Source organism: Myxocyprinus asiaticus, chromosome 20 (genome assembly GCF_019703515.2).
Source record: "Myxocyprinus asiaticus isolate MX2 ecotype Aquarium Trade chromosome 20, UBuf_Myxa_2, whole genome shotgun sequence".
Taxonomy (NCBI): domain Eukaryota; kingdom Metazoa; phylum Chordata; class Actinopteri; order Cypriniformes; family Catostomidae; genus Myxocyprinus; species Myxocyprinus asiaticus.
Genome location: NC_059363.1, coordinates 30,762,661 through 30,779,666, shown reverse-complemented (window position 1 = coordinate 30,779,666; position 17,006 = coordinate 30,762,661). Strand labels below are relative to the sequence as shown.

General features: G+C 41.0%; 1 pseudogene; it reads right to left on the bottom strand.

Annotated features, from left to right (window-relative positions):
- Positions 1 to 11,015, bottom strand: part of LOC127411098 (mitochondrial 2-oxodicarboxylate carrier-like) — a 113,229-nt pseudogene extending 102,214 nt beyond the window's left edge.
- Between the last annotated feature and the right edge of the window lie 5,991 nt (positions 11,016 to 17,006).

Sequence of the window (17,006 nt, the reverse complement as noted above, 5' to 3'; positions counted from 1 at the left end):
TCTGTTGTGTTTCGTCTGTTTGAACAGCCCCTGGCCTGTGCTCATAATCTGAGCCGCTTCACCACCGAGTTCAGCCAAATACCACTGCTATCTGTGAATATTGCTACTCTACATACAACTGTGCTGAATAAAAAACAATGTGGTATTTCGCTGTTATTATGAAGCTTGAGTCTGGAGTAGTAGGAATCAGTGCGTGTAACACCATGAGAACTGTTTATTGAAGTGTTTCCCCCCCCTCATTTTACTTTTGACTAAACATTTGAGAATATGGACTGACTAAAACTTTTTATTTTTATTTATTTTTATGCACATTAGTTGAAAATTAAATGCTCTTTTTTAACAGCCAGTATAGAAATGTTCTATGCAATAATATAACGGTGCTGAATGGTTCATGTATTTATGCATTAATAATTATATATTTATTTCATTTTAAAAAGTACAATACATTTTATTGGTTCAGTCAGTACTGTTTATTTTTGTAATAAAGTTCAGCACTATTTTACTTTGAGTGTTATTTTTTCATTCAGTATCAATTTTAAAAACTAGTGGTTGATTAATCGGTTACCGGCAGGTACTGCACAACTTAGTTATCGGTATCGGTAAAATTCACTCTCAGTCGACCTCTAGTTCTCACCATCAAATATTTTATGACAAGTAGTCAATGAAGAGTAATCATCAGACCACTAAGCAAAAAAGGAAAGATATACACATGAGAGAGTAAAAGACCTGACAATTTCCTGATCATTTTGTTGATGGGTTATTGTAATAATGCTTAGGGCTGCCTCAGATTTAAAGATGCAAAAGTAATTTTCTGTAAAAAGAAAAAATGCATATGTTATCAGTTACGGGACAAACAAGAACCAACAGTGTCTTGATGTCTTGACATACCAAGACTGAATATGTGCATACATGAATGAGATATATAGGGAAGCTACAGCGAAGGAAATGATTTACAGTGAATAACAAGATAAAATTCCAGTTCACAAAATCTCACACAAAGCAATCATATGAAATAGTGCACAAATGGTATGTACTAATTATATGGGGCTTTATGGTGTCAGTATAAAGTCCAAGACCACTGTTGTATCAGCCAGCAAAACATAAACAAAAAATTACCTTGACATCTGTACCCTGACATCGCCCTGTTTTTGCTGATTTACTGACAAGTGGCATCGCCCATCAGACATTTTTGCATCAATTCAAGTGCCTTTACATTTCACTTTAGATCTACTGATAGTGTGCTGCACGAGCAGCCTTGGAGACATGGGTTCTGGTCCCACAGAAACCAGGAAGTAATTGTGATCACATCATCAATGATGAGCACAATTCAGAGGTTGTATTTTTCCCTCTACGAATACATTTTAACTCATGGTTAGGTTCAAGGTTGGGGTTTGGATATGGTTGATAAAATATGCATTCCTGTTGATTGTATTAAATAATTTACAATCAGTGTTATTTTTTACAAAATTTTTCATTTTAATATTAATTTTAGTCTTTGTATATTAAATGTAGTCAGTTTTGTCTAGTAATATTAATTAATCTGAGTCATTTTTGATTAAACATATAGTCAACAAAAATAACATTTTATTTGATGACAATGTGCAAAATGACAAAATGCATGTCAAACTGTAACAGACCAAACTTCAAATATTCGAACATTTAGAAAAATGTATAAACATTTATTCATTTAAACATTTATGAAACATAAAAAAAAAAATACATACAAAATAGCTACAACTGTCCTTGTTGTGAAAACCTGAGCTGTTGAAATAATGAATATAGTGAAGTATTGGTACTTTTTAAGTTATTGCATTCTGAATACTTCATTCTTTAGAGACTGTTATTATTTTTTTCCGCGTTTAGCCAGTTTTGTATATTGCATTGCATGTAGCATGTTTTTACGTCGAAACAGTGTATTCAAGGCATTCTGACTAGCACGTACTGTAACTTCGTTCAAGTTGTCTGTAGCAATACAATTGGTTTTGGGTGAGAACAAACAAAAATAAAACTTATTTTTCACTATAAATCTTGAAATCAGCAGTCTCCTTGGCTATCATAGTTTCAAGCTCGATTTACACTTCCTAGCGCCATTTAGCAATCTGCGCATGCGTCAAGCACTAGAAAGTGTAATCAAGCTTTAAATCATGATTGTGCCTAGAGACTGCAATGGCAAGATGTACAGTGAAAAATGTGTTATATTTTGGTCTGTTCTCACCAAAACTGATTGGATCACTTCAGAAGACATGGATTAAACCACTGGAGCCATATGGATTACTTTTATGCTGCCTTTATGTGCTTTTTGGAGCTTCAAAGTTTTGGTCACCATTCACTTGCATTGTGTGGACCTACAGAGCTGAGATATTCTTCAAAGACAAGATTAACTATGTTTTCAACTAAAAACAACTCACTTTGCAAATTGCTTTTTGTGTCACTCTGTGGACATTTCACCCAGAAACTGGAGCTCTCATGTGCACATGTTCAACAACACTTGAGCATAGATCAATTTAAGCTAAAGAGCTTTTGACCTAATGTCACCGAATTCTCAATGAAAAAAATAGCACAGTGCTCCTTTAAAGAGCAATAAATTGTTTCCTATAATAATAAATAATAAGGTAACACTAAACCAACATAACACACACGCAATAAAAACATACTAAAAAGTATAAAATCAAAGCCACAAAGATGATGCTAATGAGACAAGCTGAGACAAGATAACAAATGACATGGTTAACATCTGCTAATGTCCTGCAGGATGCTCCCCATCTGTGTTCTCTTGCCACTGTGCTGATGTCTCTCTCTCAGTCTATAGCAGAAGCCCTTCCTCTCTCCCCCTCTTTCTTCTCTTTCCAGGAACTGCGTCTCTTCCATGGCTGGAAGCTTGTAATTTGTAACAGGCGACTCGGCGGGCTGAGAAGCCCGCCTCTTATCTGGACAGGCGATCACTAGTAAATCATATCAGAGAAAAGGCTTGTTAGAATATAGCTCTAATAACCACAATCATTTGTTTCTGCCTCTAGACCTTGCTAGTAGGCTTTTTCCCCTTTCTCTTCCCCACTCTTTAAAAAATGTGTGCCCTTTCTTTCGAAACGTTTCTTCCTTTTCGTATCCAGTAAATCCTCGCTTGTGGTGTGGGCTTGGGGGGCTGACAGTTGCATGACAAGGAATGTTTCCCTTTGTAAGAGCCTACTTCCTCCTCTCGCAGTTTTAGCCTAATTGAAACATTTCCTATGGGCTCAATCAAGAGGGCAATTACCTAATTATTCGCTTATGCCTTGCTTGGTCCTGTACGCTGCAATAATGGCGAAAGAGAGAGAGAGAGAGAGAGAGAGAGAGAGAGAGAGAGAGAGAGAGAGAGAGAGAGAGAGAGAGAGAGAGAGAGAGAGAGAGAGAGAGAGAGAGAGAGAGAGAGAGAGAGAGGGTTTATATACTAGCCTGCCTTTTACCTAATGAATTCATTACTGGTTTCCCCCCTCTTTTTCCCATTTCTACCTTCTACGGAATCACTAGGAAATAACGTGTTATTACTCACATATTTGAAAATGGTTGAGTCAGCATTTCACTTTTAGTTATGCTTTTTCTTACTCTGAAAGATGTTGTAGAATGTTTTATGAAAAAAATGGGGATAAGAATTGGATTTTTAAAGCACAGAGATAAAATGGGACTACATGAAAAAGTATTATCCAAGAGATTTTATGTTTTTTAAAGCAAAGTCAACATTTCAATTTTAATTGCTCTGTTTCTACCCTTCTTTAAAAATGTGTTGTAGAATGCTTTAAAATAAAAATGGGGCATAAGAATTATCTTTTTTAAAAGCAGAAATTAAATGTAGGGGGGAGGGGCTCATATGGAGAAGTGTTATGAAACAGCTGAGTCTTCGTTTCACTCTTCCTCTCAATCTGTAGCGTAGTGCTTTAAATCAAAAAGTGCACAAATGAAATGGTGTTATGATATGAGAGGGGGAGGCACTACTATAGCAGAATGAAGGCATTTTATGGGCTCATAAGGAAAAGTATTATCAAAGAGGGAGAGGAAATACAACGGGGAGGCATTAATGGATCTGGAATGTTCTGTCCCGTCTGAACCTTCCTCCAACGCATTTAATAATTAGACAGCTCATAAAACATAAATGTATCATGGATAAAGAGATTTTCTCACTTCCCTTTGGGCTTTATGCTAGACGAGACCAAGAGGAGGAAAAAAAAAACCTGTTCTGAACCATAACAAACATGTCCACCCAATGAATTAAACAACAGATGATCAAATCAATAAATTACAATAAAATCCAAATCTCTGGAGTGGGGGAATTCCACATACATATATACATATATTTTTATATATGCCACATATATAAAAATAAATATTCTAAAGCTGGGCCCATGCATAGATAATGTAAAAATATCAGCCTGTAAGGAAGCTGTATGTTTTCAGCTGTAAATTCATGCCCCCTCCTTTCCCAATGCCAGGACCCACCTAAGCTCCAAAAGGTCATCGCTTCAACAAGTGTGGGCTGTTGCGCTCTTAAATCAATCATTTAAATCTATGGCTTAATCAGTGAGCTGTCTGAGTTTAAGCACACATGCCGTAGCTTAATTCACCCGAGCGAAGGAGCTCAGCGGCCGTATTTCAGCCAACATGTGCGCCACTGTTGTCTAAACAAGCGCTGCGAGGCAGGCTGCAGAGGAGGGAGCTTGCTGCAGGACATGGAAAACAGTTAGGAGAATGTCTACGCGCACATGTGCAACAGATACGCAAATACACTAATGCGGGCCGCGGAGTAGACTGGAAGTGCTTGGCTTGAGGTCATGGAAATGGGTTATAATGCAGCCTTTCACTGGGGAAAAGGAGAAGACCGGCTTTCCTCGCATACAAATACACTCATACATACAATGGTCAGCGTATCCATACACACACAAACACACACACGTAGGAATGATGGAATGCTCTCACACTGACTGGGTGGGCCGCTTGACTAGTGTACACTGGGATAAGAGTTAGGGAGTTAACAAATTAATCCTACAGATAAATCTGACATTCACTCAAACTATACACACACACAAACAACCAGTCAAAAGTTTGGACACACCTACTTGTTCTTATTATTACAATTTATCACATTTTAGAATAATAGTGAAGTCACCAGAACTATATAAATTACACATTTTACTATCAAACTAATTTATATACAGTATATTTCATCTTCTTTTAAAGTAGACACCTTTGCCTAGATTACAGTTCTGCACACTTCAGATGCTTTTTAAACAGTACTGAAAAAGTTACCATGTATTGCTGGGCACCTGTTGGCTGCTGTTCATTCTAGAAGCGGTCCTAAAATAATTAAAATTAAAATTAATTAAATTAAATTAAATTAAATTAAATTAAATTAAATTAAATTAAATTAAATTAAATTAAATTAAATTAAAAATAAAAATAAAAACTTAAAATTAAATTAAATACAAAAAATATAAAAATAAAATAGTTAAAATAAAAATAAAATAAAATGAAACAAGTAAAAGTGAAGAAAATAAAAATAAATACAATTAAATAAAATAAAAAATAATAAAAAAATAAAAAATAAATAACAAAATAAATAAAAGTAAAGTAAAATTAAATTAAACTACAAATAAATAAAAGTAAAGAACAAAAATAAATACAAAATAAAGAAATGAAAATTAAATGTAAATATCTCTACAATAATAATCTCAAGCATTTCAACATAAGCCTTTAGATCAAAAAGTTTATAAGATCATGAGAAACATCAATTCATTCAAGTGTGTCCAAACTTTTGACTGGTGCTGTATACACGGAAATATTTAGAGACACATAATCAACTCACAAGCACATTCATGACGTGAACAAAAAGGGTCTCCTTTAAATATAGTGGGAGATTCTGACCAAGAGAATTTGAAAACTTTATGTAAATAGAAACTTGACAAATATCTGATTTACCACTTGTACCTTTGATGCCGATTTTCCAGTCAGATAAACCTCAATTCACACCACAGCACATCGTGTGTTTGTGTGTGTGTGTGTTAGTATGCATCCACAACGGCCACTGACTAAATGTTTAATGTCAGGAAAAAGTGAGAGAGCGAGGGAAGGGGATGGAAAGAGTGATCGTAGAACAGATAGATGAGAGAAGGACATACAGCCCAGGTGGTCTTGTGTACTGTGGCCGCTGGGCAACGTTCTGACATGAGGGGGGGAACCTGAAACCCATGCAAATGTGATCACTCCCGTTCCCACTGATTGGGACGGCCGTGTATGATTAAATATAATTGAAAAAAAAAAAAAAAACTCTTCCAAATGCCTCGGCGGTTTCGAAAAAATGGGAAGGAAGGATTTAGAAGCAATTCTTTGTCTCTGAACGATAGTGGAGCGAATTAGTGTGTGTGGTGGGGGGGTCCATGAGGTTAAATATAGTGTGTGTATGTGTGTGTGACTGGGTAGGTTCAAGTGGTTTACGAGGACCTTTTTTTTTTTTAGGTTACAAACTGGTAAGTACAAGGGTATTATGCTATAAATGTGGTTTATGAGGACATTTCTAGTGTCCCCATAATTCAAATCGCTTAAAAAAACCTACTAAACGATGTTTAATTGAAAATGTAAAAATGCAGAACATTTTTTGTGAGGGTTAGGTTTAGGGGAAGGGGATAGAATCAATAGTTCGTACAGTATAAAAATCATTATGTCTATGGAGAGACCTCATAATGATAGCTGCACCAACATGTATGTGTGTGCTGTAGTGTGAGAGAGGAATAGGGCTGTTTTCATTGTTGTTTTAGAGAGCTGGTTGCTACATGCAGGGAATGGGGAGAGAGGGGAATATTTGTTGGCAGAAGTTCTGCAGGGTTCAGAAGCCGCCTGTCACCCCGGCGATGATTGATGGCTCAGGCAGAACGCTTAAGTCAACAGTGCATGAGCACGTCCAGGCCGTCCCGAGCGCATGAAACCACACCAAGGCTCCACTCAGCACTCATTTAGAGGTCAGCAGTCTCAGAGGAATGACAGCTCAGCCCTCACCATTATCTTATCAAAAACACCTCACACAGTAGAGGCTGGGCCACTGTATGCTGGAGACTGAGGTCTAATATTGTGTCTACACTGCAAGCAAGAGACACAACTTGGCAGAACACTCCCATTATAATCGACGAAGCTGCAAAGGTGCGCACTTGCAGTGTCAGTCAAAGGGCAAATCAAAGGGTGTTCACAAGGACAGTGATTAAATCTCTGGAGGTCGCCAAGTCACTGTAACGTTGGTTGCCAGTAGGCATTCCTACTTGACTGCAGTATCCATCTGTATCATGAGACGGACCACATGAGCTCCACTGTCTGCACTCATTGTTAGTTGCCTTATCGTGTTGTTGCGCATTTAGAAACAACTGAATTCAGCTCAATTTCTTACATTAAAATTCTGTAAAAATGTACTCATCTCCATGTCTTTTCTAAACTCGTATGACTTTCTTATGCAGTACAGGATTTATATAAATAAATGTAACTATTTATTGAACATTGGTGTCTTTACTGTATTGATATCCTTTTTTTAATAAACCTTAGTTGATTATAACGGGAGGGTTCTCTCTTTGTCACGTTGTGTTGCTCACTGTCAGTGTAAGTTGTAAAAACTACACATGACTGTCAGATGAGCGAAAAGAGAATGAGACAGAGACAGATAGAAAATGTGTGTGTGTTAGTGTGTGGGGGGTGTTCCTCCCCCATTAGTCGAGCATTAACGGGTGTGAGAGACGACTTAGGGGGTTCAGGGTCACTGAGAGTGGGAAGCAGGTGTCCCTCACTGATCTATATGCAGTTCCACTTCAACACCTCGTCATTAAACAGACACGCACACATGTACGTGTTTTATGTTCTACCTTGAAGACCTTGCCATATCGCTTCCTCTTTTTAGAATAAGAAACGAACAAACATGAATAGCTATTACAAGCACCTAAAATAACAAAACTGAGGAGGGTAGAGGAAGGAATCTCACATGATCATTTAAGTGGGGGGAAAAAGTCATGGCTTAATTCTAGCAGTGGTGGACTGGCAGTGTGGTTGTCCATGTGTGTGTGCAGTTCTCTTGGTTCTTTAAGGTTAAGTCAACATGAAAAAGCGTTCACAGTCCATTTTACTTGCGTGATGCAAACATTTCTGAGAGAAACAGGATATTTCACTACAAAAAAATAAATAAATGTATTCTATTTTTCTTGATTTTAATTTGATTTTATCCATCAAGATTACCAAAATTAAAATTTGCTACACCTGCCAATGCTGAGTGAATTAAGGAAAAGCTAAAGGCAATATTTTTTGCATATTTGTGACAAAAGCAAATGGTTTTGTTCCTCATATTTTTGTTTTGGTGACTTCATGCAAGGTATTCCAAAAAAAAAAAAAAAAAAAAAAAAAAACAAATTTAGACATCCAAGATAAACTTAAGACAATAACTTTTCCACTGATGTAAATGTTGTTAGAAGACATGCTAATTACAACAGATGTTTTCTACAGTTTAATTTGAATCGTGCACTTCATTCACATCAGTAAGGGCCAGATTATCATTCTTACAATAACACCCCAATTATCAGCTGAAAGTCGGAATGGAAAGTCACTCTAAAGGTGGAACAAGTAATAGCATTGTGAGGAAAGATTACCAAGAACTTTTATATGCAATAATATGCCAAATTAGACCTGGAACCTGTATTTAGAAAGAAAAGGTCCATTTTGATTTTATGTTGACTTTAATCAACTTGCAGGAATTTCATAATATTCTGAAATCCAACAACTTCTTTGGTTGAGTTTACATAAAACACTGGAAGGACAAGGAAGTCTTTAGTGTCACTAACACCATTCAACTCAGCTGAGGAGATCAGAAAGCAGAATAAGGAATTGAGGACTGGATGGAAAAAGTACAGAACTATATCTTGATGATCTGTCCTGTAATCTTGATGGTTGACAACACCTCACAACATGTCGTCAGTGCTCCAGTCCAAGCGGTCTAAACATTTTATGGAGATCATCAAAACTCTGATCTCTTCTTATCAATCACAGAGGCGTAGAGATCAACATGAGGAATTAAAATGCGTAGATGCACTGAAGCCAGGCGGAGACTAAACTCCACGTTCTCATGAGCCTGTATTTAAACAACGTCAAAATCAATTCACTAGATTTTATTTGGAAATGTGGCCCATCTGCAGAGTAACATACATTTTAATATGCACAAACGAGTGGAAATACTTCTTGCTCTCCACACCAAACAGTGAGACAGATAGAGAGAAAGTAGAGGCAATGTTGCGGTCTCTGGCATTTTCATCAGTATGTTTGCCTTCCCCTCCAAATGAATGGCAGATGCTGTGAGAAGCTGTGAGCAATAGTGAGGACTTTCTGAATGGCCCTTAGATGAAGGCAGGAGAGAGATCACACACACATACACTCTGTCCCTCACATGCACACACACACAGAAACACACAGATTTATGTTCCTGATATCTTATTGCTGCAATCTCCAGTTGATTAAGAGCAGACCAGGCTGCTAAGCAGCGAGTACCCGAGATAAGTCGCACAGGGCGGAAGGACTCAGACTCCTGAGTCGAGGCAAAACGCTGGAGGTCTTGGCTTTAGCGGTGTGGCACGGTGAAGGAACGCCACCAGAGGGGCCTTTTTTATCTTTAGCCACGGAGAGAATCTCTGCCTCAACATTATCACTGCAGAACATCACAGTACAGACAAGAGCATAGCACGTCACTGCACACAGATTTTATGCATTGCTGGGGGCAAGTCCAGGAAGGACTAAAAGAATGAGGGCTTGGGAAGTTTATTTATATTCTGAAGTGCAAGAGCCTAAACTATCACCACTGTAGTTTACCAGGGGTGAAGGAATAACATTAAAGGGGTCTTATAAAAAAAAAAAAAAAAATTTTCTCACAGAATTTTTTTTTTATCATTCCTTAAATACCTCATCTGTGTGGGAGAACATTTAACTTGTTTTTTAACTATACACAGTGGACATATCAAATCGCAACAGCTGCACTACGTGTAATCAAACAGGGAACACGTATTGTGTTCAGTACAATATGTTTTCATTGTAAAATTAACTTTTGTCTCAAAAGATCAATGAAACTTAGATTTTCGTAAATTGATGCCTTTAATGCATGCATCTTTAAAGTCAAATGAAATACCATCCGCCGGAGCCGGAGGAACCGCAGCCGTCTGCCAAGAAGGAGAGGAGCAGGTCTGTCCGCCAGGGACCGGAGGACTCACTGCCGTCCACCGGGGGAGGAGCGAGCTGGCATCCGCCAGAGGGCAGAGGAGCGGTTGAGGACCGGGTGACAGTGTGTCCGAGAGCCGGCGAGCAAGTTCTTCTCTCTGTCTCCTCTCTCTCTCTCTGTGTGTCTCCGCTCGCCCTTTCCCTCTCCCCTCGTCTCTCCTCCAGGTTCACAGGAGGTGGGATGGACCACCGGCAGACAGAGCGGCCGGAAGGGCACCGTCTCACCTCCAGTAGGAGAGCGAGATAAAAGGCAGCCGGAGACGCCGGCCGCGCTGCATGTATCTGTTCGTTTATGTTTTATGTTGTTTTAAGTTCATTTATTTCATTAAACCTTTATGTTGACTGTTCAGCCGGTTCTCACCTCCTCCTTGTCCATCCATGAACTGTTACACTATACATTAGTGATGTATTTCTGTCATACTTTTTTCCATTTAAATGGAGCTTTTATTTTGGCGGAACCTTTTATTTCGGAGTGAGGCCCTTTCAGTTTCTGTGGGGTTTTGACAGTAGTTTCACAAAGCAGTTTGCTATGTGATTCAGGGTGCATTTCATTCAGAAATGATCATCCCAATGCCCTATTCACTGTGTGAGCTTTGGAATGCTAAACGGTGTGTGGCTCAAAAATAACTTTCATTTGGAACACACTTTTTAAATAATTTTTATTGGAAATGCTGTTTGACGTGATCTTACAGCATGACTATCATGACTGTTCTCTCCTCGAAGTGCCCTTCTGGGGCTGTTTTATCCTGTTTGAATAGCATGGCCAGTGTGATTATTAAACTGCGAAAGGCTGTTATTTAATTAAACAAATATGTAGTCTGTTTGTGCCTCATGCTACAAAGTGAATTAGCGCTCTGCTTGCTGTCATTTGCTTCAAACAGAGCGCGTGATGCTCAAGATGATGATTTCTGTATAGATATCTATGTTTTTTTGTGTATGAGTAGTCGGCTTCACACATTCACTTTAAAGCATGCAGCACATGCAAACTATATTTTTATCTCATTCAAATGCAGCCTTTGCGGTTTAATAATCACACTAGGACACAATTTGATTTAAATTTGTGCGCTGAATGTTTAAGCAATTACATTCGTAAACCAGATGGTACCTTTTTTGGCAATGGAGCATTTTATGGGCATTGGGACATACCTAGTAATTTTAGGTTGTAAATGACGTGATACAGTCAACAGGATTGCGTATTTTTTTTAACCAAACATACTAACCCCAACCCAAAACCTAACTGTCAGAAAAGTAAGAATAAAATTTTGGAGTGAAAATGCAACCTCAGCATAACGCTTACCATTTTTTATGTGAATATGATTACTTCCTGGTTTCCATGGAACCAGAACCCATGTCTCAGAGATTACATGCACAATGGGAGAAAAGTGAACCTGTGTGAATTGATGCAAAAATGTCTGATGGGAATGCTGCTTGTCAGTAATTCGGCTGAATGGGGTTAATTTCAGGGTACATGAACATTCTGATGCAGCTTGATGATTTCCTGTATGATCATGTTGAAGTAATGCAACAAATATATAACATTCTAAAAATGGGGACAAGATTGCTACAACCCAGCAGTTTGAAGATAATATCTAAGAGTTCTGTAATGTAGACGCAATCCACATGATATGGGAAATATAAAATAATGCAATAACTCTTGCAGTTTCGATCAAGACATTCATGTGTAAGCCCAAATATTCTGTGTTATTTAACGTGAAGCAGACCCATGAGTCTTAATACGATTTTTTATTTTCGGACCCTCATCTTCATCTTCGTCCACCTCTCATTTCTCCTTCCTGTGGTTCTCCACCAAGCCAGGAATGTGTTTCTCCCAGCTGCAGCCCGTGGACTGATTGCCTTTGATTTGGGTTAAGTGATTATTACCCCTCTGTGGTATGGGAAAAGATGCTCCCACAGGCTGAAAACAAACCCTCTTTCTCTGCTTCAGATGAATGCAGTCAAATAACGCAACCAACTGAAATTTTTACCTTACTAATGCTATGTTGAACCTGTTAATATATCTAGGCTATTGAGACAAGCAACAATGTTACAGACAGAAGAGGAAGTGAAAACACATAATACCAGTCAAAGATTTGGATACACCTGACTGAATGCATGCTTCTCATGATCATAAAAATGGTTTGATCTACAGGCTTATGCTTAAATGCTTGAAATTAGTTATGTAGACAAATATATCTAAGCATTAATTTCTTCACAAAACCAAAATAATTTATTGATTTTTTTTATTATTATTATTATTTTTTTTTTTTAATGGATGAGTTGGAATGAAAAATGAAGGAAAAGCAGCCAACAAGTGTCCACCATACATGGGAACTCCTTCAATAGTGTTTAAAGAGCATCCCCAGATGGTACCTCATGCAGTTGGTTGAGAGAATGGCAAAAGTGTACAAAGTTGTTATCAAGGTAAAGGGTTGCTACAATAAAGAATATTTTTGGTTTTGTTTAACATTTTTGGTCATTACATAATGCCCATATTTCTACCGGAGTTATTTCATACTTTTGATGACTTTACAATTATTGTAAAATATGGAAAATTATACAGTAATAAAACAGAATGAATAGGTGTGTAATTTTTTTTAACAGGCATTGTGGGAAAACTTGTCTTACCTTAGACAGGAGTATTATGAGAACATCTGGTGAGCAAGTCAAATTTTTAGTTGAACGATCATGAATTATTTGCAGTGGAAGCAGTATTTGCCAAAGTAATTCAATATTTTGAAAGCGGAAGAAAATCTGTATACTTTTAACATGCAGATGAGCAAACAAAGCAACAAGACCTGCAGGTTATTAAATATTCACTTTACATTTTTCAAATAAATTGGTTCACTTCAAAAACAAAGATTGCCTGCAGATGCTTTTGTATTTTCCTTTCTTTATTGGTTGCAAAACAAATGTATTTTTGGGCAAGTGTCTCAAACCTCTAAACCATTATTGCACAGTACATGAGGATCATCTGCAAATGTGTGCATGTGTGTGTGTATTTATGCATGATAAGCCTGAGAGATTGAAGCCTATGATGGCTTTATAACCAAATCCACTCTCACAGAGCCAGTAAAAGAGAAAGAGAGGGGTCAATCAGTTATTTACAACCATGAGTAAAACTGTCTCTCACTGTGTAATTCTTAATTTTTTACTGCATGCTGGGGTGAACACAGTGCATGTTGTGTTATTCTTCCATCCTCCACACTATAGATAAACTGAGCAGATTTAGATTGTACATTTCATCGCTTCCACAGGGACTCGTGTAAGAAACACCTCGACTTCAGCCCAACAGTTTCACCCAAAAAGATACAACACAGACCACTAGAACTCAATAAACTCATTTTCTGCTCAAATGCAAGAGGACGGTTGATACAGAATTTTCACATGACTTAAATTAACTTGCCTGAACCCAGAGGGAGTTTATCTGGTGGTGGCAAAGGTCACACAAACCATCTTCTTAAATAATTTACAGTGTCATCAAAACAAAATTATTTATGTGTGTTTGGCAGAAATATATACATTTTATGTAAATTGATGAATTGCATATTCCCTTTTAAATGTGACATTAGCAGCAAAAAAAAGAAAAAAAAAAGAAAAACTGTTCTTTCTACAGTAAACCAATTAAAACTTCATTATTTTGCTTACCAAAAAACATCATGGTTACTGGTGTAACCTCCGTTCCCTGATGGAGGGAACGAGACGTTGGTGTCGATGTAGTGACACTAGGGGTCACTCTTGGGAGCCCGAGACACCTCTGGTCTTTGATAAAAGGCCAATGAAAATTGGCGAGTGGTATTTGCATGCCACTCCCCCGAACATACGGGTATAAAAGGAGCTGGTATGCAACCACTCATTCAGGTTTTACGCTGAGGAGCCGATTCAGCGGGTAGTTCAGCATTGTGGCAGGAGGGACCAACGTCTCGTTCCCTCCATCAGGGAACGGAGGTTACACCAGTAACCATGACGTTCCCTATCTGTCACTCACTCGACGTTGGTGTCGATGTAGTGACACTAGGGGTCCCTATACAAAACGCCACAAGGCTGAACTGTGTTACGTGAACTGGCGGTGTGTGGTGGGCAGACTTGCTGTGTGCCTCATAGCCAGCGCACCAGGTCGACACGTAACCTCCCCCAACACAGTTATGAGTGTCAAACGGCCCTTTTTGGGGACAAGTCGACTACCCAGAGATAGAGACAGGCTTAACGCAGTCGTGGCCTCTTTCCCCTTCTCTTTTTCCACTCCCTAAAAAAGAAGGGGGATTATCTGACTGGGCCGCTAGGTCTAGTCGGGGGGTGTCCCTCCCAAGGGGAGGACACCGCGGAGACCACACCTCGCCCCAAGAGAGGGGGGGATATTTAAGTGGAAGAATACATCACATGGTCTTTCCAACATTGTGGAGAGCCTTCAAGGTAGATCCTGCCCAATGGGGGAGGAGTTACTACAACATGGAGACTGAGGGGCTCTGCCCAAGGAAGACGCAGTTTGCCAGTAGGGAAACGAACTAGCGGAAGATATAGATCGTATGGGGTTAGCCTTACAGGGAACCGCCACATGCGGAGCACCTACCCCAGAACCGGGCTCTTAGTTAGCGCGTGTACTGGGCCGGCAGCGAGTCTCTCCGAAAACTCGACTGCCACAGGGCTCGGAGGAAGTCAACCAGGGAACAACTTTTGTGAACACTACTGGGAATTAACAGCGCACGTCTTCAGCTCAAAAGGAGGTGGAAGGCGCTATGTGCAAGCTATACACCCGGCCGGCTATCCCGGGCTTATCCACTTGTGTTGCGTGCCACTACCTGGGACGAAACCGGTTCCACCCGGAGGTTGTAGAACCTTGCAAAGGTGTTGGGTGTTGCCCAACCCGCTGCTCTGCAATGTCTGTTAGAGAGGCACCTCTGGCCAGGGCCCAAGAAGCCACTACACCACGGGTAGAATGGGCTCGTAGCCCTACCGGGGGCCGCATGTTTTGGGCGAGACATGCCATAGTTATGGCGTCAATGAGCCAGTGGGCGATCCTCTGCTTGGAGACAGCGCTTCCTTTCCGCTGTACACCAAAGCAGACAAAGAGCTGCTCAGAGATTCTAAAGCTCTGCGTGCGATCCAAATAGATGCGTAAAGCGCGCACCGGACACAGCAACGACAGGGCTGGGTCTGCCTCCTCCTGGGGTAGCGCTTGCAGGTTCACCACCTGGTCCCTAAAAGGAGTGGTGGGAACCTTGGGCACATAGCCCGGTAGGGGGTCTCAGGATCACGTGAGAATAGCCCGGACCGAACTCCAGGCACATTTCGCTGACAGAGAACGCTTGCAGGTCACCTACCCTCTTGATGGAAGTGAGCGCAGTCAGGAGGGCAGTTTTCAAGGAGAGTGCCTTAAGCCCGGCTGACTGCAAAACTCAAAGGGGGCTCTCTGTAGACCCTGAAAAACTACAGAGGTCCGATGAGGGAACAAGGCGTGGCCTGGAGGGATTCAGCCTCCTGGCGCCTCTTAGGAAACTGATGATCAGATCATGCTTCCCTAAAGACTTACCGTCGACTGCGTCATGGTGTGCTGCTATGGCAGCAACATACACCTTCAAGGTGGAAGGGGACAGCCTCCCTTCTTCCGATGGTGCCCCTTCCCTGAGAAAGAAGGGCCTTCCTCAGGGGAATTTGCCTGGGGGGAGCTGTCACGAGGAGCGTGAGGTCCGAGCACCACGTCTGGGCGGGCCAGTAGGGTGCTTACCAGGACGACCTTCTCCTCGTCCTCCCTGACCTTGCACAGGGTCTGTGCGAACAGGCTCACTGGGGAAAACGCATATTTGCAAATGCCAGGGGACCAGCTGTGTGCCAGCGCGTCTATGCCGAGGAAGGCCTCGGTGAGGACGTACCAGAGCGGGCAGTGGGAGGATTCTTGGGAGGCGAACAGGTGCACCTGTGCCTGACTGAATCGACTCCAAATCAGCTGGACCACCTGAAGGTGGAGTCTCCACTCTCCCTTGAGGGTAACCTGTTGTTACGGCGCGTCCACCGAAGTGTTGAGGTTGCCCGGGATGTGAGTGGCTTGCAGCGACTTGGTGCTGCTAACTCCATTGGAGGAGACGGCAGGCGAGTTATGACATACAGCGGGAGCGCAGACCGCCTTGGCGGTTGACATATGCTACCGCTGCCGTGCTGTCTGTCCGAACTAGCACGTGCTTGCCCTGGATCAACGGCCGGAACCTCCGCAGGGCGAGCAGAATTGCCAGTAACTCGAGGCAGTTGATGTGCCAACGCAGCCGCGGACCCGTCTAGAGGCCGGCGGCTGCGTGCCCATTGCCAACAGTGCCCCAGCCCATTTTTGAGGCGTCTGTCGTGACCACGACGTGCCTGGAGACCAGTTCTAGCGGAACACCTGCTCATGGAAACGAGAGGTCGGTCCAAGGGCTGAAAAGACGGTGACAGACCGACGTAATGGCCACGCGGTGTGTCCCGTGGCGCCATGCCCGACTCGGGACTTGAGTCTGGAGCCAGTGCTGAAGCGGCCTCATATGTATCAACCCGAGCGGGGTGGCCACCGCCGAGGACGCCATATGCCCCAGGAGCCTCTGAAAATGTTTCAGTGGAACCGCTGTTTTCTGTTTGAACGCCTTCAAACAGGTCAGCACCGACTGGGCGCGCTCGTTCGTAAGGTGCGCTGTCAAGGAGACTGAGTCCAACTCCAAACCAAGAAAAGAGATGCTCTGAACAGGGAGGAGCTTGCTCTTTTCCCAGCTGACCCGAAGCCCTAGTCGGCT